Raw genomic sequence first — 26,151 nt, 5'->3', positions numbered from 1 at the left:
CCTGCTTCCACAGCAATTTCCACAGAACTATTAAATTACCACTACTAAGTAGGGAAGAAAAGAGGACTCGTTAAAAAAATTGATTTAGGACAACTTGCTAAGAGATATTTTTACTCAATAAGGATGGTATTACTGGAGGCAGCTGTGTTCTTTAACTCCCCAAATTTACTGAAATAGATGGAGAATCAACTTTCTACTTTCTATCTGTGGTTTATTTTGGCGGATGGAATCTGTATGCTGAATGGCTGTGAGAGACATGTGGCGAAGGGACCCAGGTTACCCCCTTCTGTCCCGACAGCAGGCTCCCTTCCCACCCCTACATATACCTCTGGTGGTGGTGGTGGGGTGTGTGTGTGTGTTTTCCTGGGAAACTTCTGCCAGGTGCAAGATCCCCTTTTATCTTCAGGATCATAGGAGCCACGCTACATCACAGTGCCAGTGTGTCAACTGCTTATTCACCAGATGTCAGTGCAGAGCCCCCCGGAGTTGGCAGGGGTCTTAGAATAGCTCTCCCCAGCGGCCACTTCTTCATCTCTAATAACCTGGCATTTAACAGAGGAAGTATATCTGATACTCTACAGAGTATATCTCTATATGGTCTATATGATTTGCATTTCATTTCAGTAATGATGAACATGAATTAAAAAGAATTTAAAATACTTCCTCCCTTTTTGAGGAATTTAGTGACTTAGTTGGTTAGCATTGAAGACTTTAGTAAATGCTTGTTCTGTACTCCCATCATTCTGTAAGCAGGGAGATCAAAGTTTAGGTTGGAAATCACACTCACCGCCTGGAGACCAACCAGCTACCCTCTCACTGGGTCAAAGTCTTCTTTAATATGCCTCTGACATGAGGGTATAAGGCTGGCCAGGGTCTGAGAAATCATCCCCTCAGTCTGTGCAAGGCTTGGGATGAGAAGTTCATTGCTCAAGATGTCCAGGTCTCAAAAATAGGTTTCCTGACTTCTAACCCCAAAGCCTTTCAGAAGTCCCCAAACCCAGGCTGCCCAACTGGCATTGAGCATTAGTGTAGCACTGCCCTGCAAAGGCTTTCCGCTTGCTGTAGACGTTTGCCATGGAGCGTTGCCTCAGAAACATGGGATGTGTTTGTCAGGAGTTTGGAGGGGATGCCCAGGGATCCTGTGCTCTCCGGCTGCCTCCAGGAATACTGCCCAGGGAGGGTGGGCCCACATTGGGTGGGGAGCAGCGTCCAGAGCTCTGGTGGCTATGGCAGCTCCACACACCTGCTAAGTGGCTCACCTACTCTTCATGCACTGTTTCTTACCTTTACAACATGAGGCAGGTATTACCTGCCCATTTTACAGATGCAGCAACGAGGCCCAGAGAGGTTAGGTGACTTAATGAAGACTTGGGTCTGCCTGACTCCCAAAACTCCATACAAGAAGACAACCCTGTCCCAAAGCTGACTTGTTGGGTGGAGAAGAGAGGGCTAGAGAGCTAGGGAGGGAAGACGGAAGCTTTTCCCCAGTTCACTTTGTTATGATTACTTTTAAAGAGAATGTCTGCAAGGCACGGATGACCTCTAAAAGGAGACAGAAGAAGGGCTCCCATTAGTTGGTTGTGGGGGGAAACGTGGAGGTGGATGTGGGGGCGCTGAGCTGGGAGGGAAACTTTTTTTCCTACACACTGTTTTGCACCTTTTGTAATTTTGTACATGTGAATGTATTGCCTTGTTAAAAATAACTAAAATTTAAATTTAAAAAGGGAAAAGAAGAGAGAGATAATACACACACTTGCTAAAGAATTTGGTCTGTACGAATGGGAATGCAGAGCACAGCAGCAAGTCTCCTGCTTCTGACCCCCAGGCTCTCTGCTGCTCCCTCCCTGCCCCCAGTCAGCCCTGTGGTTGTTCTGGAGACACTCTATACACACACAAGCACACATGTGCACGCACGTCTTCTTTTTACATAAGTTAGACTAGGGCACGTTGGGTGGCATCTTGTTTTTTCACTGAATATATCTTGGAGGACATTCTACATCAATACATATACAGGTCAGTGTCATTCATTTCAAAGGCTACATAGTGTTCTTCTATGTGGATGTACCAAGATTTATTTATCCAGTTCCCTGTTAATGACATTTGAATAGTTTCCAGTCTTTTGCTACTATGGATAACCCAGCAGTGACTATACTCTGACTGTGCCTTCCCGTATATGTGCAGGCCAATCTGTAAGATAAACATTTGGAAGTGCAATTGCTGGCTCAAAGGATATTTGTGTGTCTTTAATTTTTAAAAATTGTATGTGTAGTTCAGAATTTGAAAGATATTGCCTTACTGTCCCCTGAAGAGGTCACACAATTACCCTTCCACCACAAAGTCTGAGGATGTTGTTTCCTCACAAAAGGGAAGGGTTTTTGCAAAGTGAGGCAACCTGTCCATGAAGGAGAAGGCCTTAGAGACGCAGCTGTGAGGACTATGCGCAAAAGACTGCAGCCTCTCCAGGGCAGGGGTGGGAACCTCGGAATTCCATGGGCATTGGCCCTTCTCCCTGGAACTGGGCTTCTCGCCCCTCAGTCGATCTGTGGACATTTAGAGAGCACCCACTATGTGCTGGACACTTTATCATATTCCATAGGGTTCACCAGGAATCAAAGACTCTGGACTTGCCCTCAAGCAACTTGTGATCTAACTGGGCAGCTAAGCAATCTCTTACGACAAGAGGTGGTAAGCCTGGGTTCTAAGTGAGGTTTATGGAAAACAAATGTATTAGGAGTCCGGAGGTCAGATCACTTTTAGCTGAAATGGTCTTAAGAAGGTTTCTCAGAGGCAGCAGAATTTGATGCTAGACTTCAAGAATGGGTAAGGTTTTCCTGGGTCAAGAGGAAGAAGGTAAGTGTTAGAAGCAGGGAATAGTTTCTTAATTTTTAAGCAACAATTAATTTGTGCTGGCCACATGACAGGGACTGTGAAGGACACTCACTCATTCATTTGCTCAAGGAACATGCACTGCATGACTATGCTGGGCCTGGCACTGTCCTGGAGAACTCAGAGTCTAGGCACTCTCGTATTTACATGCCTCGTTTTACAGAGAAGCAAACTGAGGCCCAGTGAGCCTAAATGATTTGCTCAAGGTCATGGCCAAGTACATGGCCAAACTGGGGGTTCGATGTTGGTCTTTGGATCCTAATTGTGGTCCATTCCCTCACTAACTGCTGGAGAGCAAAGGTACAGAAGGAGGAATGCACAAGATGCATTTGGGAGACAAAATATAGGTCAGTGTATGAAAGGCAAATTGGGCCCCAGACCTGCGGTCTATTTTAGTTGTCCAAGGCATGTGCCCTGATTACAAAACAACTCTATAAGAAAGGGCAACATTTTTGTGGTCTGAAATTTCATGCTTCACGCAAGTGGTATTTATTTTTCCCTGTGAATTACAATCTGCGTTGACATTATTAAGGAAATCACATGGACCCAGCAGAAAATGAAGAATCCAATTGATTATTTTTATTGCTACAGAAGTCCTTTGTAGGCAGGCTGGGCAGAGACCCAATTTCATTTGCTTGTAATATTGCAAACGCTGCTAATTGCCTGTCTTTGGTAAGGAATAGAGACAAAGGAACCATCAAAGGTATTTATTCGAAATTCCGTTTGGACAAATTACCTTCACACTTCAGTGGCCTTCATCTTGTTATAGAGCACCAAAACCCCGTGCATTAATAAACGGGAGTCATGACATCACCTTTCCTACCGTTTGTACAGTTGTTTCCGGCAATGTCTGTAAAATAACATTGAACTGATTATTTTCAGGCTGATTTTGTTTTTTTTCTGCAGAGATTGAACTATCAGTGGATTGCCATTCAATTTAATTTAGTAGTTACGACAGTTGGAATAACAATGTTGCATCTTAATATGTGTGTCTCATGCATAAATCACACTGTTTGCCAAGCCATAATGAGCAGAGAAGCTGCTAGGAGACTGAAAATCAGTGCTCACTAGAAAACTGGGTCTTATAGATTGGAAAGTGGAATCTATCGAACATTTGAGGTCTAATGGATCCTGGCTTCAACTCTGGGGCTCAGAGCCCATGAGAATGTGGACCACATGTTTGGTGCTTAATGAATCTTTATTGACATGACATCCTTTTAATGTTTATACCAGTCGCCTTAACTCTCTAGTCTGATGTCCATTTTTTCACTCATTCATGCATTCATTCCTTGATTGATTGATTCACTCTTGGGAGCTCAGTGTTCTTGGAGTCATGAAGAATGATGTGTAGCCTTTGCCCTTGAATTATAACCCTGTAAAGGTCACAAAACAAGTGCACAGTAATTCTAATAGAGGTAGGAAGTTGTCTGTGGCATGAAAACGTGCCATCATCTTAGAACCAGACCAACTACGGGACCCTGAGTAATTTGCATAATCTCCCTAAGTCCTGTTTTACTCAGATGGGGGTAAATCACAGTCATGCCTACATGGTTGTTGGAGAAGTAAATGAAAGTGAGCTTGTAAAGCACCTGGCAGTTCAAGAAATGCAGGCTATAGTAATAGTTATTATTATTGTTTATTCTTGGAATTTAGTCATGACTTCTAGCTTGAAGGCAAGGTAGGCAATGGTGGGAGTTAGTAAAGCTGGCTGTAGGGTGGGTCAAACACAGACAGGTATGCTGAGCTGTGGGGGTGAGGTGGGCCTTCTGAGGGCAGGAGCTAAAAGCCAGAGCTGGGCAGGTATGCAAGGGGTGGGAACAGTTCCCTCTGACTGGAGCAGAGGGAGGTGAGATGAGGCTGCAAAGGTAGGGAGTCAGATCATGGAGGAACTCTGGATACCTGCAGGCTGGCATGTGGTTCAAATTGTCCCCAAGGATCAAGCCAATCCTCAGAGATCACAGGTAAGTGACAGGGTGAAAATCACTTTCTTGAGGCATAGCTCCCCTGGAGATGAACTATTTTATCCTAAAAATGAAATCCAGTGCCAGCTCAGTAGGACAATTCCTTAAGGAAGCAGAGAACACAGGCATTTTCTAACTTTTGTGTCATCCATCTCTGCTCTGAGGGAGCTTCCAGCAGGGCCAGCCAGGATGAATGCAGACATGTCCTCTACAGGCTTATAGGGAGAAGCATTATCCATGATTTTCAAATCCTACTATTTTCCTCTGTGTGGGGTTTTGTGCCCTAAGATGACATGGTGAATATTTCTTGCCCCAATAATTAGACGTCAAAGGTGCTTTGCCACATAAAATGTCCATGACCCCACCCTCAGCCCCTCGCTGCGGTCCTTTCCAGTCCTGTCCTGAGGAGCCCGGCCCGCTGTGGATGAGCCACCAAATGGCTTTTCTGGCAAGTGGGGCCCCGCCCCTCACCTGGGCAGCTGGCTCACTCCTGCTGCCACTTCTACTTCTTACTTGGCTATCACAGGGCTCATGGGGCCTCAGAAGCCTGCAGCCCCATTCAAAGACACATCTCGACAGAGGAACTCAAGGCAGATCTTGTTTAAAAAGGTAGGAGATGGCAAAGCTCCTTGCCTCCCTGGAGGAGACTGTCCAGGCAGCCTGCTGGCTTCTCATCCAATGCCTGTAGACTAAGCTGGAGGGAAAAATATTTTTAAAAGGGAAACATGAAGGAGCTTGTGGGCAGAGATCCCACTGGGAGGTGGCAGATGAGGATGGACTGGGAACTCGGCTCGGCACGGCACGGAGCCCATTGCTAGGCTGCCGAAGCTCTTGAGGGCTGCAGGTTGAGTCAGGACGAGCCTAGCTGTTGTTGGGGTTCAGGAAGAGACCTGGGCACCATGCAATCCTGCAGAAATGGAGAGGCTACAGGGTTCAAGGCCAAACGAACCTCCCTCAGAGCTAACTGCTAACAGGCCGCAACTGCAGACAATATTATGGCCCCCAGTGTGGGGACACACCTCATTAACTCGATTCTGACCACAGCCCTGAGAGGAAGTCTCAGCCTAGTTTCAGAATAAAGAAACTGAGGATCCGACACATTGGCTTGCCCAAGGTGTCACGGAGCCAGCACCTGGCAGAATCAGGGTCTCTGATCCAAACCCCATGCTCCCTCCGTGCCACTACGCTGCCATCTGGCAAAGTGGGGCCCAGACTGGCTGACAGACAGACCCGTGTGTCTTAGCTCTGTGTGAATCCCTGCAGCTATTTGGGTCTCAGTTTCCCAGCTGCATGAAGGGGGAACTGACCTTAGCTTACACTATGATGTTAGCCCAGAAGGAAGGCATAACTACTTGGCACATACAAGAAATCAAGAGGAACTAGTCTGCACTGCTTCTGGTGAATTGTGTCCCTTCGAGGATGGGTGTAAAATATGATATTAGACTAAATGTAACAGAAAAGGAAGTTTCCCAGTGCCACACATTTCCCCCAGCTGCCACATTAGGCTCTGCTCTGAAAGAACATGGCCTGTGTCTTCCCGAATGAATTCTGGGGGACACCTGGCATTGCTGTTCCAGAGAAACTGGGTGCCACAGCAGACGGATCTGGCCCAAGTCCATTACTTCTGTGCCGATCACAGCTCAGCTGAGACTCAGTATCTTCATCTGTAAAATGGCAAAACATAGGAATACCTGCCTCCCCCAGGGTTGTTGTGAGAAGTGAGGTCATGCACGGACCGTTCTTGGCACACTGCCTGGCATAAGAAGTGTCCCCTAAATGATGTGTCACTTTTATTGTTAACATTTGCTCAGTGCTCACCCTGTGTCGGGTACTGTGCTAATTACTTTACATAAATGAACTCACTCAATCCTTTTAAATGATATTATGCAGGCAAAGAGCTTCACATAGTTCCTGGCACATGGAAATTGCTTAGAATGGTACTTACTGAAATGCAGTGTTTTGCACAGTTACACCTGCCCAGGGCTGGGCCCTCTTCTAGGCTGCTTTCATGCAGACCAAATGCTGTGACTTAGCTCATGGGGTCCTTCAACATCTCCCTTTATTGTAAATCCATTCATTGCTCGCGGCCCAGCACAGAAGCCACCCCCTCCCAGTTCAGGGGTTTGCTGGTGGAGACAGAGGCATGGACCAGCAGTTGCAGTGTTCTTCCAGGAGTGCCTGAGAGGGTGAGTGTAAGGTGTGGTCATGGGAAACAGCGGAGGGACAGTAATCTCTGATTTGAGGGCAGGAGGATCAGGGAAAGTGTGATGGAGAGAAGATACTGGAGTTGGGTTTTGAAGGAAGAATAGGAGTTTCTTGGGCAGAGGGGGAAGGAGGGGCACACTCAGGAAGCTGCAGAGCACTGGAGATGGTCGGCAGGCGGCAGGTGATGGAGGGCCTTGGAGGCCAGGCCAAGTTACATTTGCCTGGAGGTCACGAGGAGCTATTGATGGATTTTAAACAAGGAAGAAACATGAGTAAACCTGCTTCTTTGAAAGATCGTGAGAATTACAGGGTGCAGGATGGACAGGAGAGGCCAACCTGCTGAGCACTTGGAGCAGGAGTGCAGGGCAGGGGGGGTAAGGTGTGAAGGGGTCAGCGGCAAGGAGTTTCAGAGGGGCGTGTGCGGGGCACAGCGGAGGAAGGGTCCACTGGACTCAGTGCCTGGCCCGATGCAGTGTGAGGCAGACAGTGGTCCACGGCGACTTCCAGTGCTCTGACTTGGGAGGGTCTAGCCAAGGAGGCTGAGAAGGGGCCATCGGAGCTGGCATTTGGGAAGTCATTCATTTCAGCAAGGGCAGTTCAGACCGGGATGGGGACCCTGTGCTTTAGCCACTGGCCTGAAGCCCTTAGCCCATGGGGACCCAGAAGCTGCTCCTCTGCGCTCATGGGGGTGACCAGGACACTAGCCAGCCAGCTCTGTCTGCCCCACAGTGGAAGTGACTTTTGTCTGTGAGGGGACGAAGGTGTGTGCTGAGACGGGAGTGAGGGCCTGTGGGTGTTTAGCCTGGGTGTAGGGGACCAAGAGGGGCTGAGGAAGCTGTCACCCTCCCAGTGACCCTTCAGGTCCTCATGGAGGAGATCTAACTCTTTGTTTCCAAATGCCAAACCCTAACATGTGAGTGAGAGTCAAAAAGGGCTCGATCTGGGCTCAGTAGAAGAGAAACTGTGTTTCCTCATCTAGGAGATGGGAACAGATTCCCTAGGATAAGGCTGGAATGAGAAATGCATATGAAGCACGAGCTCTTTACTACTCCCAGCACAGAGCATGTGATTCCTACTGGCCAGGTCGCTGCTGAAGGTACTGTGCCCTCCTCCGCCGCCTAAGGGCTCTGGGCCCCCTGCGCCTATCTCTGGAACTCCCGGGAGACGAGGAAAAGTTGCTTCATGATCCATGTGGAGGGACTTTGGATCAAGTGGCTTAGGCGTCACCTTCCCACTCCAAGACTACAGCGTCCTGAGTGAGGAGGTGGATCTGGTGTGGCTGCAACATGCTTTAGCTGATGGTGGGCCATTAATAACAAAGATAGAAAGTTTCCTTTTAACCAGATTGCTTCAGTGCAAGACAAGATAAAGAACATAAAGCCTCTGTTGTCCACCAGGAAAACTGGAGTGACTGGCTCTGACCTGTATAGGATGGGATGGTCAGGACCCTTAATCTTATTATGGGAGGCTGCTTGGTACACCGGAATGAGAGATTTGGGGTCAGAGAACTTGGGATGAAGCCCTGTCTTTGTACCTTACCAGCTCTTTGACCTTGGGCAAGTCACCTAGCCTCTAAGACTCGTGTTTCTCCTTTTCAGTGTTGTTCACAGCATTGCAGGAGGTGACGTGTACAAAGCCCACTGCGCCTGGCGTACAGTAGTCACACAGGAAATTTTAGCCAAATCTATAGCTGAACCAGCTGACGCGAGAAAGATATTGACCTGAACAGTTTCTTCTCCTCCTACCTCCCGGCTGCATCCTCGGATGCGGAACCCAGACAGTTCCCCTGGAGTTCTGCCTGTGGGTTGTCATTTTATCTGCTTGCCTTTCATCCTCCCAAAGTCCCGCTAATCGCACAGGAAGTGGGAGGGTAATGGGCTTCTCTGTCGTTCCAGTGGCTTCCCAGTGAGTCTTACTGTTTTGCTTTCCTCACCACGGGGGCTTCTCACACCCTCTAATGACTGTTTTCCTTTCAGAAATGGCATATTTTTAGACGAAAGCATTTCCTGTGGCTCATCTCCGACTCTCCGGCAGATCTCTGATTTCTCATCCGTTTTCCCCGCCTCTCTGGTCTCATAAAGCCCAGCCCAGCTGCACGCGCTCAGGAAACGCCGGCAGCCGCAGCGGCTCCGGGCAGCCTTCTCTGCTCTGAGCCCACCCCCAGCGCTCCGGGGCACCCCGGCCAGGGCAGCGCGGCCCTTGGTTGAGGCTGGGGGCTCAGTAGTTGGGACTATAGTGGACATTTCTTCCACTGTGGTCTGGTCCCTCCCCGGCTGTCCCCCTTCCCTCTGCCAGTGTCAGAGGGTGGGGGTGATGGTTTCCAAGTTACCAAAAACACTCACCCTTCTTCATCAAACCCAAAATGAAATGACCCCTTCCCCTCTTATTAACAACATTGTCAGACAATGTAGTCATACCCGGGTTTGAATCTTGGCTTCTCCACTGACTAGCTTGGTGAGTGACTTAAATGCTCTAAGCCTCAGTTTCTTTGTTTGGAAAATGGGAACAATACTACTAAACCTCACAGGGCCGTTGCAAAGATGATACGAAATACAGTATGTAAGCAAAATGCTTAGCATCCAGACCTGGTGCTTAGTTGCTCTTATGCTTTCTAATTTAAATAAGCATAACAATTTAATTATAATTAGATCTAAAATTTATAATATTTATAGTTTTGTAATTTTTTATTTAATTGTAATGATTTATGTACATGTTTTACTCCCTTCACAGACTTTGAGCCCCTTGAGGGAAGGAGCTGGATCTTTGTCATCTCTGAATACATGGGCAGAGTAAGTACTCAGCCACCGTCTGAGGGGCTGGGGAGTGTGGCCCTACCCCCCGAGGAGCCCAAGGAGTTTAATTCCATTTGGCAGGTATGGAAAGCTTCCAGCCTGTGCAGGAATGCTGTGCGAGGCACCGGAGGAAAGTAAGGAGAAGTACATGATGGGGCCCCGCCTCCAGGGAGCCTTGGTGGGGAGATGGGCAAGAGCCAGAGTGAGAGGATCCCAAGGGGCATTCAGAGGAGGTAAAGGGCATGTGGCTTAGGCTGCCTTGGGGAGCCATGCCAACAGGGACGGCTGTGACTGGGTGAGGAGAGGAGAGGGTGGAGGACCTTCAGGCACCTGCCCTTTCTAAGCCTCTCTACACGATGAAGATTGGAAAGTTATGCATTTCTCTTTGGTTTCATTCATTCATTCAGTTGATTCCCATTTTTTGGAGCAGTGCTCTAGATGGTTCTTTTAGTCAAATCCCCATTCACTATTTAGCTCCACTCTAGACCACCAGGACATGTGTGTGGTACTCAGACTGACCCTCCCTCCTCCTGTGACCGTGACAGACTAATGGATCCCAGCATTCTTCCAGTGCAAGCCTGCCATCATCTCACAGACCTCCATACAGTCATCCCTGAGGGAATGGGGTTGTCACTTGAGTGGAAAGCCACTTACCATGTTTGGCTTAGACTCAGATCACTAGGTATATTCGGCGCCAAGCTACTCAGCCAAGTGGGAAAGTTGGGGTGGCCCTTTATTGGAAGCTGCTGATCTTCATTTCAGAGGGGCTGGAGCAGAAGGTCTCACTGTGGCCTTGGGCCCCAGCCTGACCCTCCTGTCCACCGTGAGGGTGAGAAAGGCTGACACAGTGCTCTTTCTTAGGTTACCAGTACTTGGTGTATTGTTGTGAGCTGGGTGATTAGGATTCTTAACACTCCAACATGTTCATGTAACTATTTTCCCTTAACCCTTCTAAGTTAGAAGAAAAATAAGAGCTAGAGAGAGTCAATGTTTAGTGTTTATCACACTTTGTAATTACCTTTTTAGATCAAGCAGGCCAACCCTGGGTGTGGACAGAGACAGCAAAGCTGAGATATCCTAAGTAAATAGCTCTGGACAATGTTAGCAGTTGTGCAAATAAGTGGGTATGAGGTGGAGGGCTGACCTGGCAGAGGTTCCATGGTCTACAGGAAGGAGAGAAACCACTTTGCAGGAAGTGAATAGTAAAGCACACAGACCTTAGTAAGGTAAACATATTCCCCGCCTCGCAGAGCTCCATGGAGTCTGCACAGGGCAGCTCCGAAGTTCCAGGTTTCTCAGTCCAGGCTGGCTTTCCAAGTGAATGCTAATTAATCTGGGGCGGGCCTTCGCATCACTTTAAAAGTTCAGTAGATGACTCTAGTGTGCATCCGGGGGCAAGAACCACACCAGAGTTCAATGGTTTCAGTAGGTGTTAATCACAAATCCCTGGTAAGGATAAGGTCACAGGGCTGGAAGGGTTAATTCATCTTGGAGATCACACCAAGATGTGTGGATCCCCTATCTCAGGAGTTAGATCAAGAGACAAACTATTATTCCATAGAACAGGGGTTCTCAAACTTGAGTGTGTGTTGGAGTCCCCTGGAAGGCTTGCTAAAACCTGAATTGCTGGGTCCCACCCCCAGAATTTCTGATTCATTAAATCTGGAGCCTTAACCCTGACATATCTGAGAAGTTTCCAGACCTGGGAACTGGTGCTGATGCTGTGGGCCTGGGGACTGTACTCTGGGAACTACTGCTGTAGAGGACACAGGTCTTGACTCTGAGAGGTGTTGCCAGGGAATAGGTAAGAACATGGGTCCAGGAGACAGAGGACCCGGATCCAGGTCCTGGTTTTGCTATGGCTCATGTATACTTGCTGTGTGGCTTAGAGTGAGCCACGTGACCTGTCTGAGCCCACGGCCTTCATCCACGATCTGGGAGTAAGATGAGCTGCTTTGCCCATCTCCAAGGGCTGAGTGGGATCACTAGTAATAACTCTCGATGGATGCTGAGCATTTTCCATGCATTATTTCAATTAATCTCAACATTTCTATGAAATAGGTCCTATTATTCTTATTTTACAGGCTCAGAGACTGAAGTTTAGGAAGCTTCAGTACCATGTCAAGAGCATCATGTCAGAGGCAGCTCTGGCTGACCCCAGAGTCCAAGTTCCCCACTACTGAGCTGTCCCTGACCCTCAGTGGGAACCCTGTAAACACCAGGTCTTGCCAAGCAACCAGATCGGGAGGCTTCCAAAAAGACACAACAAAACACATCAATCACTCAGTTACTGTGTTTGAGAAGGGCTACTCAGATAAGACCTAGGCATTAATTAGGAAGAAAAAAGGAGCAGAGCGAACAGCCGGCAGGAAGACCAGAGGGCACTTTGACAGCCTGACAGAAGCCCCGGAAAGCTGCCTTCTAGAACACCTGGCAGCAGATCACAAACACTGCAGCTGATTCATTAAGTCAAAGCAGCCATCTTGGGGAAAGGGCAGCTTTGAAGCAAGCAAAGTGCTTAGGAGAGGGGACCAGGAAAAGCCACCAAGTGGGACCCCATATATGTACATCAGAAATTGTGAGCTAAGAAGCAACTCAGGGGAGCTTACAGAGACAAGGAGCTCATAATCAAAGGTTCTGCACCTCAACCCAGGAAGCCCCTGAGAGACAGTACCTTTTGGTCACTAGGAACGAGATCAGGGGTGGCTGGGACAGATGGTCACTGAAGGCCATATCAGCTCTTAGTTTTACAGAAATGACTTTCTGTAAGTTGGATTCATGCTTCTTTGGGATACCAGATTTCTTTCCCCAGAGAGATAAGCATTTGGGTAAGGATACAATGAATAAAAAAAAAGTAACTATCAGGAAGAATTTCATGAAATTTCACACTGGAGTTTATTAGGAGAAGAGTTGTTAAAACTATTACACGTGGGTAGGAATGTTGTGTAACAAATTACTTTATAAAAACTGGGATTATTAAGCAAAGTAGGTGTTGGGATTAAAGAGCTACAAACTTCCAGTTATAAAATAAATAAATAATGGGATGAAAGGGGCAGTGTGGAGAATATAGTCAATAATATTATAATAATTTGGTAGGGTGACAGATGGTAACTACACATGTAATGCATATAAATGTCTCATTGCTGTGTTATATACCTAAAACTATTATATTTTGGCAACTATACTTCGATTAAAAAAATGGGATAGTTGTGAAGAGTCAGGTAAGTTTTTGAAAACGGAATTGTTATTCCTTAGAACAAAGGCATCACAAATATTGGGATAACTTTCTGAATGAAGAGATAGGAAACGTATTTAGTAATAAATAATAAAAAATTATTTAGTAATTGCAATAACTACCATTTAAGAACTTTATGTGATGTCTAAAGAGAAGAAGGAATCCAGATACATTCCAGGAGGTAAAATGCTTAGCTGACGGTGATGATGGACTGGAGCCCTGTGAGTGGGCAGAAAAATAGATGACCTTCAAGGTGGACAAGTTCATGGTCTGTTCGCAGCAAGAGGTCTTAACAACAGGTAAAGGGGTTGGTTCTGACCTAATGGGTTTAAACCAGAGAAGAATTTAATTCTTTGCAGCCTGTTTCTCCTATGTGAAGCTAATTGGGTTAAAATAGCTAACAAAGTATCTAAAATAACTCTAGATCCTTAGAACTTAAAGGAGCCATGGAGAGAATGTAGTCTATTGATTAATTTTATAGGTGAGAAAACTGAGGCCCAGAGAGCTCAGTGGCTTGCCCAAGGTCCTGTAACTAATTAGAGGATGCACTGTGTACAGGATGGCAAACATTAATATACCTTTCACGAAACCAAGGGATCTGAAAAAGGCCACCTTAAAGAGTGTGGGGGATTTCTAGAACCTTCTTACATTGATGAAGTGGAAGGGTGACTAAATGCACCTTCAAAAGGCTTCATTGCGTTGTGCTAAGAAAGACAAATCATCAAGATGGATGGATAGATACCTCATATAACTAGTCAGATTTTCCAAGTAATCTTCCAGAAGTGATCCCTAATAAATCACACAGACAGGACTTCCCAGTAAAATCACAAATGAGTTTAGAACAGGCGTAATGACGACAGCCCAAGCATCTGTTGGTTTGGGGAGTAAGTTTTCCAGTTTTAGAACTGGCATTTAATCATCAGGAGATGGGGCTTCACAGAACTTCAGAGGGGTTTTGTATATCCGCCTGGAGATCTAACTCCACCGCTCCCGTGTTAATTAGAAGCGACAGACAGGGGGCTGTGATTCGCTGTCTAGTATCATGAGTACCTATACCTAGTTTGCCACAGACCAGAGAGGGGAAGACAGAGGAAAGAGATTGGCACTCTTGGGATGTGTTACTGGTGACAACTGCATTCTCTGACTTTACCTTCCCAGTCCCTGTCCGGGCCTCCTTGCACTAGCTGATTTCCTTTGTACGGATGCCGGCCCCAGCTCTCCACCAGCTCCCTCCAGCTCGCTATCTCCTCTTTGAACCACCCATTCAGGGGCTGATCACGATCTTGCTGGACTCACACCTCTTTCTGGTCTGAGCTGGACATTTGGTCTTTGTCTTCTTTGTCCAGCCCGGCCCTACATGTCAGTAATTTCCTATAATCTCTATTTTATTGATCACTTTAATCTACCCTTTAAAACCTTTTCCATTGTTCATGAAGAATTGCATGGAATTCTCTTTAAATGTGATTTTAAAGATCTTAAATCTTCATTAGGACTATATAAGAGCACCATCTGTGTTAAAAGCCAAATGTAAAATCTCTTGGAATTCATAAAAAACAATTGTAAGTAAATATAAATCAATCAACTAACACCTCCTTCCCCAAAGGGCAAAGAGCTGAGGTTAGGGAGCAGTAAAGTGGGGAAATGACCTCTTCTGATTGGAAGGACGGGGGTGACACCGGCAAATAAAGGGTATGTGTGACAGAGAATCTTGTCTTCCTCTGGGCCCTGGAGGGATAAGATAGACTGCACACTCCCCAAGAAGTGGTAGGGTTGCAATAATAGGGCTTTTCTTTACTCCAGTGCAAACCAGTAATAGTAATATTCTTTTATTTGAACTTTAAAGGGGAAGTAGAAGAAAGGTCCCACTTGTTTTGGTGCCTGGTGAAGCCACTAAAAAGCCTGGAAAAGCAACAAGCCAGGGAGGGTCTGACTCCAAGATGGATGAAGGTGAGTTAGAAAATCGCATTCCACTCAGATGGGAGAGGACTCCAAGAGGGTCTTAAGTTTGCGGTAAAAGCAACTGAACAGTGGTCAGGATGCTTAACATTTGCTTGTCTTTAAATCTTGCTGTAAATAGAATGCTTTGTTTGTACTAGTAAGTGTTTGTCGTTAGGCGCTCTTTTAGTGAAAAGCCGTGTTGAGCTCTAGCTGCGTGGGAAGCAGGCTGGTAGTGGGCTCAGCTCACCGTGTGGATGGGACTTAGGCTATTTGGAGCCTAGTTTTAGTCACTCGGGTGGCACCACGTTCCCACAGGTGTCCATAGCACGTACTATGGACATGGGGAGAGAGGCATCACCAGTTCGGAAACAGAGTCACAAGGGCCATGGTACTTAAAGATGCAAAGGAACACGTGTATGGGGGATAAAAAGTCAACCAGGCGGCAATTGCCTGATCTTTTCCTTTCATCACGATCTACTTAACACAAAGTAGTGCTTTTGGCAATGTTTTTCCTCCGAAAAAAGAAAGCTGTGGATTTCAAATGGGGTTGTTTGCCTTTCATCTATGTTTTCTCCACTGTTCTATTTTCTGAGCCATTACTTTCATCTTTGAAACCTGTCATTGTGACTCTACTATCAATGTAACTATCACTCAAAAAGCTTTTTACTCTTGGGGTCAGAAGTGTTTACTATCAGGCAATTTAAACAGTTTTATTTGTATTGACCTCATATTTGAGAGTCATGCAAGATGTTCTGTGAAATCAAGCATCTAGAGGTAATGAATACCTTTATTTGATTTTTCCCCCCAGATGAGCGTAAGAGAGTTTCTCTAAGGGAGTGATGGGGAACCTGGAAACGCCGTAAGGACCCACTGCTGGATGCCCGACTGGAGATGGAGTAGCTGCTCAATCTCAAGACGAAGAGACCTCAAGAATTTTTCTCTCTCTTTCCTGGTGAGAGGGGGAACGGGGTTGACCAGGGCTGCTTACAGGGGCTCAGGTGGGATAGAGGAGTTGGAGACAAGAGCAGGCGCTGTAGCTGGAAGGTGAGCAGCAGGCAGGGCCTGGGGAACCACGGCCTGAGAGTCTGTCCTTTGTCCCTTGTCTTCCATTGTTAAAGTGCCCGCAGGCAGCAGTCAGGAGCCCGTCTTTGGCCTGACATCAGCTGTGGGGGTGAGGGTCTGGCTTTTGTTCCTCTCCAAACTGTCTGCTAAGTATAGTGAGAGCACAGGGAGCTTTCAGTGACCCACTGAGTCACACTGACACGCTTCCTTCTACCTCCGAGTCCCCTCATGTATGTGATCACAGCCCCTTTCTGGAGGGTACAGAGCGTATTGAAACTGGAATCCCCTGCAGGGCCTGCCAACACTCTGTTCTGAGAGAATGGCTGTCGGGACCCTGGAGTAAATGACACATGATTTCTCTCCCACCTCAGTGGTCCACAGAAAACAAGAACAAAGCAGTGAGGCAGGGGGCCCTGTGCTAGTGGGTCTCATCTATCGATAGGGAACCACCCCTGGCTTCTACACATAACAGCCAGCACTGCTCAGTGGGGTTCCTGCTGGGAGAAGGAGTTAGAATCAACTTTTCAGAGTCTCCTACAATTACTTGCAAAGCAAGATGAGTGTGCGGTGTTCTGGGGGCCACTTAGCAATACAGGAACACTCCAAGACTTTGGGCAGGTGCTAACGAGTACCAAGAATGACTCTGCTGGCCTCTCTTGGCAGGCAGGGCCCAGCGGAGGAGAGCTGGCCTGGTCCTCGAGAAGGTTCTGTAGGCCCCCTCTTTCTGCCAGAGCCTGCAGAGGCCAGCGCTCAGCCAGTGGGGTCCCTTCAGGGCTGGCTCTGAGCCAGGCTGCACCCTCCCACCTAGGAGGGGGAAGCCAAGAGCTGCCCTGCAGGTGAGAAAGCCAAATTGGCCATTACCCTGCAGCCGGAGCCTTACTTCTCAGGGGCTGGCTCCAGTTCCGCTTGCCCTGCCCTGCCCTTCCTGCCCCAGTTCTCTCCTCCGGTGCTTAGCATTAATTTGCCTAGGTGGGAACAGAGCAGACAGAGATGTTTAATTCTTTGGCTTTGGTCTGAGGTCCATTAAGGGAAGGGGTGTGTGTGTATATGTGTACGAGTGAGTGTGTAAACCAATGGGATGGATTAGACAGGTCAGAAAGTAGAACAGTGGTACCAACTTTTCAAGAAAGACACAGAAAGTCTTTACGATAAATACTAAACATGATTCTTTTTAGTGGGACAGGATGAGGTGGAGACAAGGAGGACCTCTTGATGAGACCCAGATACCCATTTATTCATTCATTCAGTCAATCAGTGTGAATTCACTCATCAACATTTACTTAGCACACAGTATATGCCATGCAGGTTGGACTAAGGCCCAGCTTCTTTCTGCCTTAAAAGTACTCATAATCCTATAGTGAAGGTGCAAGTATAGAACAAGCAGACAAACAAAAAAATGTATAATAAATACAGTCTAATAAATGCAAGAAGTAGGTAAAGAGGTGGTGGGAGTAAAGAGGAGGGTGGGCCTAACTCTGGGGGTGGAAGGATAACATTTGGCATGTGGCTTAGAAGATGAGGTGTGGGTGTCAGATGGGCCCCCGGGGGAGGGTTACTAGTGCACATCACATTCTAGGCCCTCCAGGAGCAGGTCTGGGCTGTGGGGAGGACCCGGGAAGCAGGGGCGGCCCGAGGGATGGAGCAGGGCATGAAAGTGAAGGTGAAGGTGGAGTCTGGAATTTGGAGGGAATTTGGACCAGGGACCGGAGGAGGCATCCCTAGAGGGTCAATGTGAGTGAAATGCAGAGGTCTGGGGGAGAGTGTTGGGAGCAGGCGGTACAGCACGGGGATGAAGAACGTAGGTAGGCTCTGCACTGGGTCTGCCTGGGTTCAAATCTCAGCTCTGCGGTCTGTGACTTGTGCAAGTTCCTGTGCACGTTGGAGTTCCAGCTTCTTCTTCCTGCGAGAGGAAGAGTGGCAGCTGAGCACTGGGAGCGATGCGGGCACAGCCAGCATAGCCTTTAGCATGCGGTAGCTTTTATTACTGTGCTATTCCAGTCAACCTTCAAATGCCCTTTGTTTCTCCTTTGAAGAGCTCCTCGCATCCTGTCCTGACCTCTCTCTGGCAGCAGTGACCACCTCAGCCTCTGCACCCGAGCATCGCTCTCATGACCTCACGTCTCCATTTCAGCACATCTGTGAAGCTGGCCTTGTCGGCTTGCTTTCTGCCCTGCAACCAGCCATGGACCCCAAACAGAGCCCCCTTAGCATCATGTCCAGTCACTTACTTGCTCAAAAGCCTTGACACTTCCTACTTCAGAGAAGCACCGATCTGGCCCACTGTCCCCTTACAGACCAGAAAATTAAGGGCCAAAGAGGCTAGGCCACACTCCAAAGCTATTTGGTTCATAGCCCTGGGTCCCCTGAGTCCTGCCTCTGACTCCTTCCCTTCCAACAGGCTGCATGTTCTCCCCAGCTGCCTGTTCCAGGGCCCTCCGATTTCCCGTTTCCAGAGCTTCTCCAAACTCCCCCTGGGAGACACGGTGATAGGGTGGGAAACGGACCCACCCAAGCCATTCAGTCACTGAGTTTGTAGCCCAGCCCTGCCATTTGCTGGCTGAGTGAACTCGAAAGAGGCAGGTCACCATCCCTGAGCCACAGTTTCCCAGTCACAGGGAGAGATGTTAGAAGAGCATCCTGCAGGCTGGGAGGCCGGGTGGGAGACGGGTTATAACCTAAGCAAAGGGCTTGGGAGGGTGTCTGGCACCCAGGGTGGGGATCTGCACTGTGGAAGCCCCTTCTGTCTGGTCAGATGGGTCGTCCCCGGCCCCAAGAGCCCGCCGTGACTGTATGTACGTGCTGCCTCCCACCTGGACCGTCCTTCCCTTTGCATTCCACACACCCCAGGCACCCTGATAGCTGAGCACGTGCCCCTTCCCCACAAACTGTTCTCTACCTGCTGAATCCCCCAAAGCCCTACATCACTGCTTCACATACAGAATTAGAACTCCAGGAAAAAGCCAAAACCTTATTTCAGAACTGGTTTAAATGTCTTTAAAGACAGAAGCCAGACCATTCGTGGGCCAGGGCTCCAGGAGCTGAGGGGTTTCAGGTGTTTAGGAGCAGGCTTTCCTGGTGCTCACTGGGAGCTGGAAAGACTCCCAGAGCGGACCCCCACGGGGCCGGACTCAGACATCCACTGGCAGGCATGGAAGCAGTGGGGTCAGGGCCTGCATAGCTTTGCAAGGGAGCCTGAGCCCCGAGAGTGGTTCATCCTTCTCAGGAAAGAGGTGGAGGCCAGTTCTTGTCAGGTGAGAGCCAGCTGCACCCATGACTCACTACTGTTCTGATGTCAGAGGAACCCGGGGCCCCTCCCAGGGCCCCTCCCAAGGCCCCCCAGGGACTGTGTGCCAAGGAGGAAGCCGGGTTGCTTGCAGAAGGCCTGTGAGGCTGTAAGATAACTGTGGTCCTCCCCAAAGAGCGAGTGGAGCCAGAATCTGCTCCAGTGCAGGCGTCCTCAGGAAGGGGGTGTGGAGCATCCACTTCCTTCCTGTGACAGCTGCACACGCAGCCAGAACCCCATGCACAGAGCCCAGGGCTGGTTTTCCATCTCAGTATGGCCCAGGCCCAATTTGGGGGAAAGTTTATTTGTTTTCCCATAAATGTAAAAGTCTGCTTTGGTGACTCACAGGAATACAAAACACCTGTTTGCTAGTGGACGCTCATCTTGTTTATTTTTTCTGTTTTTAGGAGTGGGTGGGATTTCCTCCAGAAGCTGCTGCTTTCCTGAAAACTTGGACAAGCCTGGGGCCTGTTGTGTCATCTTGGCTTTTATTTCATTTATGCATGCGTGTTTTCATTGTTAACTTTATCATGGAGACCCCAAAAGGAAAAAACAATGAAGTCAGTTCTCCAAAAGCTTTGAAAAGGTGGTTTCACTCCAACTTCACAAAGGTCTAAAATAGAGCCTCACCAGCGAGTATTTGCCCCCTTCACAGGCACTATCCAGAGCAGAGTCCCTAAGAAGACATGTCATTTCCTGCTAGCTTGGAAAGGTCAAAGGTTGGCCACTTGATTTTTGAGTAGACTTCTCAGCAGTCTTGGGCTGCAAGAGGCAAGCCCTTCCTAACGTCCACTAGGAGATTGGCTTTCAGTGACTAAAAGCCGTTTTCATTTCAGCAGAACTAGGAAGTATATATCTCACTTAAAAAATATGAAGCAAGTACCCTAGCTCTCCCTCCTGGAATGCACTGCATCCACACCCACGGGGAGGTTTACAACCTTCTCAGCATTCTATGATCTATTACCTTTTCCTCATAAATATTCATTGGAAAAGTAATAAAGCCATGGAAGTGAGGCCCATACTGGCATTAGGTGGCAGGCTCTGGGCACCGACCTGATGCATGACTTGAACCATGCCCTGAAGACCAGAGGGTAGCTGGTGATAGGCCTGTTGTGGAAGGTGCTCTAATCCCTGTATCCCCGTGCTGCTGGGACTCTGGGGTCAAGGACGAGGGGCAGGAGTGGTACTGGGACAGAGATGGGTGGGAAATTCCTGGGGCATAAGATGACCCAGATTCTACCTGAAAGAGCTTGGAAACAGGAAGTTCTTTGGTTTCTGAGCTTTTCTCATGGGGAAGGGAGCTGAAAGTGTTACTTGGCTCTGGTGGGAAGCTGGTCTAAAAGCTGAACGCATCCAAGTCAGAGGGGCTAGAAGTGGGAAAGCCTCAAATGAGACTTGTTCTTTGGAAGGTGTCATGCTAGATGTTTTGACTTGGAGGTAAGAGCCAGGGGTAAGGACAGTGTCTCTGCTATACATGACAACAACGTACACATCAATACAAAGAACAATCTCAGTTGTTCTTGTCTGTTTGAATCTGCTGGCTTATGCCTTCATTACACGAAGTGGAGGGACCTGGTGGGGACGCTCAGGCGATGGTCTAACTACGGCATATGTCGACCTTGCTCTGAGAAGTCCGCTGCCAAACTTCAAAGGTCAGTTTGTGAGCTTCATATTTAGCATCTTTTTGACATCCCCATTTAAGATTTTCTTCTTTTTTTAAGAGGCATGGCACAAGACACATGGTTACAAATTCTTCTCTAGAATTTTCCATTTCTGTAGGAGTAAAAAACCGAAATAGGTGCTTGCTTTTTATTTTAAGCTCTTCAGTTACTGGGGACAGTAAGGACTTTTGCTGTTTAATTTTTGTTATTATCCAGGTCATGGAAATGTATTTTTTAATCCTCTAGTTGCAGCTGCTCTTGATCAGAAAAAGCATAAACTGACATGTCCTCTGTATTCCGGGAGCAATATCATTTAAGACTAACAACATGGTGTATACACAGTGCAGAAAATACCCAAAGAATCAGCACTGTGGCAACATGAAGACATGTGCTTTGGCCCAGGAGGGAGAGGAAAAGGAACTGTGTGATCACAGAGGCTGCTAAGTATTTAGGTGCAAGATGAAAATCCTCATCTTATATCTGGTTGGTCAAATTGATATGGAGAAAGTTTGATTGCCAAGTGGGATTATTGGCTGGTTTGGAGAGTAAAGATAATAGCAATGAGGGTGTCTGATCATAAAATGCCATGGCCTCAGTTGTAGAAAAGCTTTAAGGAGAAGACAGCTTTGGAAGTCTCCTTCCCTGGGTGGGAGGTAAGTGCAGGAGGCACTGGGGGTGATATTGCAGGAGTGTGGTGGGCAGAGGGGGAGAAAGCACTGCTGAGGTGGTTGTGCCCTGGAGAAGCACGGGGCCCACCGTGAGCTGGGTGCCTTACCTCGCTTTCCATGGATAAGCTCAGGGAAGATTAGAATGGCTGTGCTCTGAGTGCAGCACCTGGTGATGAGCCTGTGTTAATGGACGGTACTGAATGCTGAGAATGAGGTGCAGGCTCTGGTGTCTTCTCTGCAGGGGACTAGCTACCACTTTGCTCTGTGCCTTTGGGTATGTTGCCTGACCCGCTTGGCTGATCTCCCATTATTAGTAAAAGAAATGAGTTGGACTAGATACTTTTCCAATTTCATGAATCAGGTATGCATTTTAAAAAGTATACTTCTTCACTTGGGAACATAGCAGTGATGAAACCTGAACAGATAGAGAATCTCTTGTTTTTCTCAATTTGCTCTGCCTTTGTGAACGTGGAAGGGGAAACCTTTGCATGCAGAAAAGGTAGAGAAGACATTTACTCGAGTCAAAGGGGTGGGGGCAGATCCCCTGCCTGGACAGGGCTATGTCAGGCCCACCAGGCTGGGGGCATCCGTGGTGGTTACCCATGCACCCCTGAATTCCTTCCAGGAGAGGGCATTCATTACCCCCTAGTCTCCCTCCAGGGAATCTGTGCTGCATCAGGCCACATGTGCCCTATCCCGGGCTATGGCTTCAGGTTTAGCCTGGTGCTCCAGGGCTGCCGATTTTATCCTTCATACTGGAGAAACTTAGCCTTTTTCATGATTATCAAGGTAATACACAACACTTCACAATAATAGAAAGGTACAGAAAGTATTACGAAGCATGAAAACAAAACCAGATATAATCCTATCACCCAGAGCTATTTACATTCAAGTGCATTTTCTTCTAATGTATTTTTTTTTTTCCTTCACACAAATGCACACATTTTGTAACCTCCTTTTTTTTGGGCTCAACCTCATATGTGTTTCCATGTCATTAAATCTGCCTGGTCTCACTCATCTCCTACTGCTTCCCAATTCTGGCTCTCTGCTTTCTGCTCTTGGTAGCAAGGCAGGGCATTCTGACTTCCACTCCTTTGCCCATGCTATTTACCGGCCTGAAGCAGCCACTCTCCATTCATTGTTGGTCCTATGATTCTTCACAGCCCTGTGTTCTCCATGAAGCCTTCCAGGCTACCTTGGAAGGCCCTCCTGTTGCTCCTCCATCCCTGACACTTCCCCTTCCCTGGGGCTCTGGCTTCGCATTGCCTGTTAACATGTGCTTTCCTGGACAGTGAGGTCTCTCTTCATGTAGATGCCTCTCAGACAGTAGAGTGAGTTGGGAAATATTTAACAACTGGCTCCCTGGGAAAAAACACGTGTGCATGTGAATACATATGTAAGTTGATTGTATATTTTATTAATATAGAGGATGTGCATTACGTGATTCATAAATAATAACAACATCAAATACTCTTTATGTAAACTCCATATAGTCTATTGATTTTCACAGAATGTTCTCGGTGGTTTTTGCTAAACTTTTGTATCACTAGTCAACCCATGGTTGCAAATGACATAATGCAAATGTATAGATCTGATATGAGTGTTGGTTGATATTTTCATTTATTTTTAATGAGTAAGACGCAAATAAAACAATGAGGATATGTATTAAGATTTCAATCATTCAGTAGTGACAGAAGGTACTTCTTTGCTGTATCAGAGAATGGTTTTTGAATCCTGGAAGAATATTTCCTCCATTTTTTCATGCTATTTACAATTAGAACAACTATAGTTACCATACACTTTAAGTTTAATCTTCATTATTAACATTTTCCCCAGAGCTTTCTTAGGTCTAGACCAGGGGCTGGCAATTTATGGCCTGCCAAATCTGGCCCACCACCTGTTTTTGTAAATAAAGTTTTATTGGAACATGCCATGTCCATCTGTTTCTCTCTGTAGCTGCTCTTGTGCTACAATGGCAGAGTTGTGTAGTTGCAGCAGAGACCTTATAACCTACTAGTGGAAAAATATTCAGTAACCTACCCTTACAGAATATGTTTGCTGACCTTTGCTCTATATCATGAACAAAACAATAAATCAAATGCTGATTAATGTTATTTATGTATGTATTTATGTAAAATACATTTGTATTGCTTGCCAGTTTCCATGTGTAAATACAATCACCATGGCTGCTAGTAAGCTACCTGTGTGATGTTGATGTTGCTAATGGGGAACTGGGAAGAGATGTACTTAGCACATTATTATGTAGTATTTCCATCATAAATGTCAATAACCTGAAGAACAAAATAGTAGTAGCAAAATAATAAAGAAAGGGGAAATTTTGAGTATTTATTGCTATTATTTTTAATGTCATTTATTTAATTGTATGATTTTATAATTTAATTTTTAAACAATGGCTGTGCTTAACAATCAGCTTGCAAAATTCTTGAAAATTTAACAACTGGCTCTGTCACGGGTGAAGGCTTTGAGTTTTGGTAGAAAAGTATGATCCCAGCCCAGTGGGGTGGCTCCTCCCTGAACCCCAGCCCTGGGGGAAGTTCTTCCCAGGACGAGGGCATGCAAGGGTCTCATGTTCACCATAAGTCTTCACTTGAACTTGGAGGGAGAAGCCTCTTGAGTATAGCAGGGGTACCAACCCTCTCTGTTGATTAGAAAATTACCATGGCACTCTGGCCACTGTAGGGAGTGTAGCCATGAACCTCCACCCACCATGTGTGGGAATGAGTCATTCCAGACAGAGCCATCCAGAAGGCACAGGTGGTGCCCTGACCCTGGATGACCTGGGCTGGTTTTCTATGGGGCTAGAGCACAGGGTCTGGCTGGTCAGCCCTATCAGTTCATGCCCAACCTTCTGCTTTGGAAGTACCAACTCATATCCCCACTGCTGCCTGCTCCCCAAGCCCAGGGAGGCAGGAGGGGCTGGCTGACTGAAGCCAACTCATGGTTTCCTGGAGCCATGGGGCCTTGGCCTGAGAAAACAGTAGTCAGGACCCATGGTCTGAACCAGCTGGTGTTCTCTCTAAGGAAATTGTCCGCCCCATGGCCTCCACTGTCAGCGGCTCTGTAGCCTTGGAAGCAGGGTATTTTTCTGGCTAGATGCTCAAGTTTGCCTGGAGCTGCAAGACAAGTGTTGCTGTGGCATTTGCAGGAAGTAGCAGGGAGAGGACGGGTGTCCAGTTGCTGCAGGGCTGGGTTGCTGTCTCACCATTTCTAGGCTGTGTGACCTTGGGCTGGTTCCCTTGTAGGTTAAATACCTCACAGGATCATTGTAAGGGCGACAGAGATAATATATGTGAGAACATGTTGCAAATGTGTAAGAGGATGGCGAACAGGACTGTCACCAGAACCTTGGCCAGATACAGCAGGTGCTAAGTAGCCCATAGCCTCTAAGGAGGTTTGTCAGCCAGATTCCTCCAACATGAAGCAGGCCTGGTTACCATCACCATCCTCCTCTGCCCCAAGTACGGAGACGTACAAGTGGGTGAAGGGAGGCAGGAGGAAGTGGGAAATACTCTACTTCCGCCCCTCTCATTGTGATTCTCATCTTGAGGTCAAGCTGGCGGCACCTCTCAGAATCACTATGGAGCCTGCAGGGTGAGGGTGCGGCCCGAGGCAGCGGCTGCCTCATTGCTCCGGGCTGGAGGCTCGCTGAGATGTTGAGACGCCTCACCCCATCTGGAGGTGGGCATATGGTGATGGAGTTTGGGGGAGGGTTTGACCTGTATTCCCAGGAGTTTGTGAGGCTCTGTGTGAGCGGAGGCCGTGCCTGCTGTCGGCCCTCTGAAGACTGGAGGCTCAGCCAAGGGGGGAAGAAGGGACTGGGGAGGAGTGTGTCGGTGGGGGCGGGGTCCTACCTTACCTCAGTTCCTTTGGCCCTTGGAGGGTGGGGAAGAAGACCCCCAGGGTTTCTGAGGTGCTGTAAAGGAGGACAGAGTGGGAGGGGCATGGACCACTGGAGAAGCCACAGGGGGACCACAGCTGTCCTTCTCAGTGACAGCCAGGCTAAGGTCACACTGACAAGGCCCTCAGAAAGCCACACACATGTCTTCATGGGACCATCTGACAGCCAAGACCACCAGCAGCTGCTGAACCCAGAGTGGACAGGACTGAGGCCAGCTAACAAGCAGCGAGGGTTCTGTGTCCCGTGCCTGCAAGCCACTACCAGCTCTCCCTGGAGGGCAGGCCTTGCAAAGGGGAGGAGAGCACCCCAGGACCAGGCCTGCTCCCCCACCCCCTAGTTCATGGAGGAGGGAATGAGACTGAGGCTTTAGAATTAAGTAAGACAAAAAAGACATTGAATAATAGACAGACAAAAGTTAAGGCATCTGCCCAAGATGCTATTAAGGGATGGAAAAGTATATTTGATAGTACGTGGTTGAAGGCAGGGATGGAAGAAACATAAAACCATTTCACATTTATACCCTCTAAATAGCCCTGTAAGA

The 26,151-nt window shown here is 47.6% G+C and overlaps 1 protein-coding gene and 1 long non-coding RNA gene across 3 annotated transcripts in view; one reads left to right on the top strand and one right to left on the bottom strand.

The window, feature by feature from the left end:
• Positions 1 to 26,151, bottom strand: part of LIPC (lipase C, hepatic type) — a 144,035-nt gene that overhangs the window by 85,465 nt on the left and 32,419 nt on the right. The window lies entirely within an intron of this gene.
• On the top strand, positions 9,191 to 10,528 carry LOC118921315 (uncharacterized). Its single transcript, XR_005028285.2, has 4 exons — positions 9,191 to 9,506; positions 9,783 to 9,841; positions 9,926 to 9,978; positions 10,319 to 10,528. It is a non-coding gene; the product is annotated as an uncharacterized LOC118921315 (long non-coding RNA).

The sequence above is a fragment of the Manis pentadactyla genome, chromosome 11 (assembly GCF_030020395.1).
Source record: "Manis pentadactyla isolate mManPen7 chromosome 11, mManPen7.hap1, whole genome shotgun sequence".
NCBI lineage: Eukaryota > Metazoa > Chordata > Mammalia > Pholidota > Manidae > Manis > Manis pentadactyla.
This window is presented reverse-complemented; position numbering and strand designations above follow the sequence as displayed.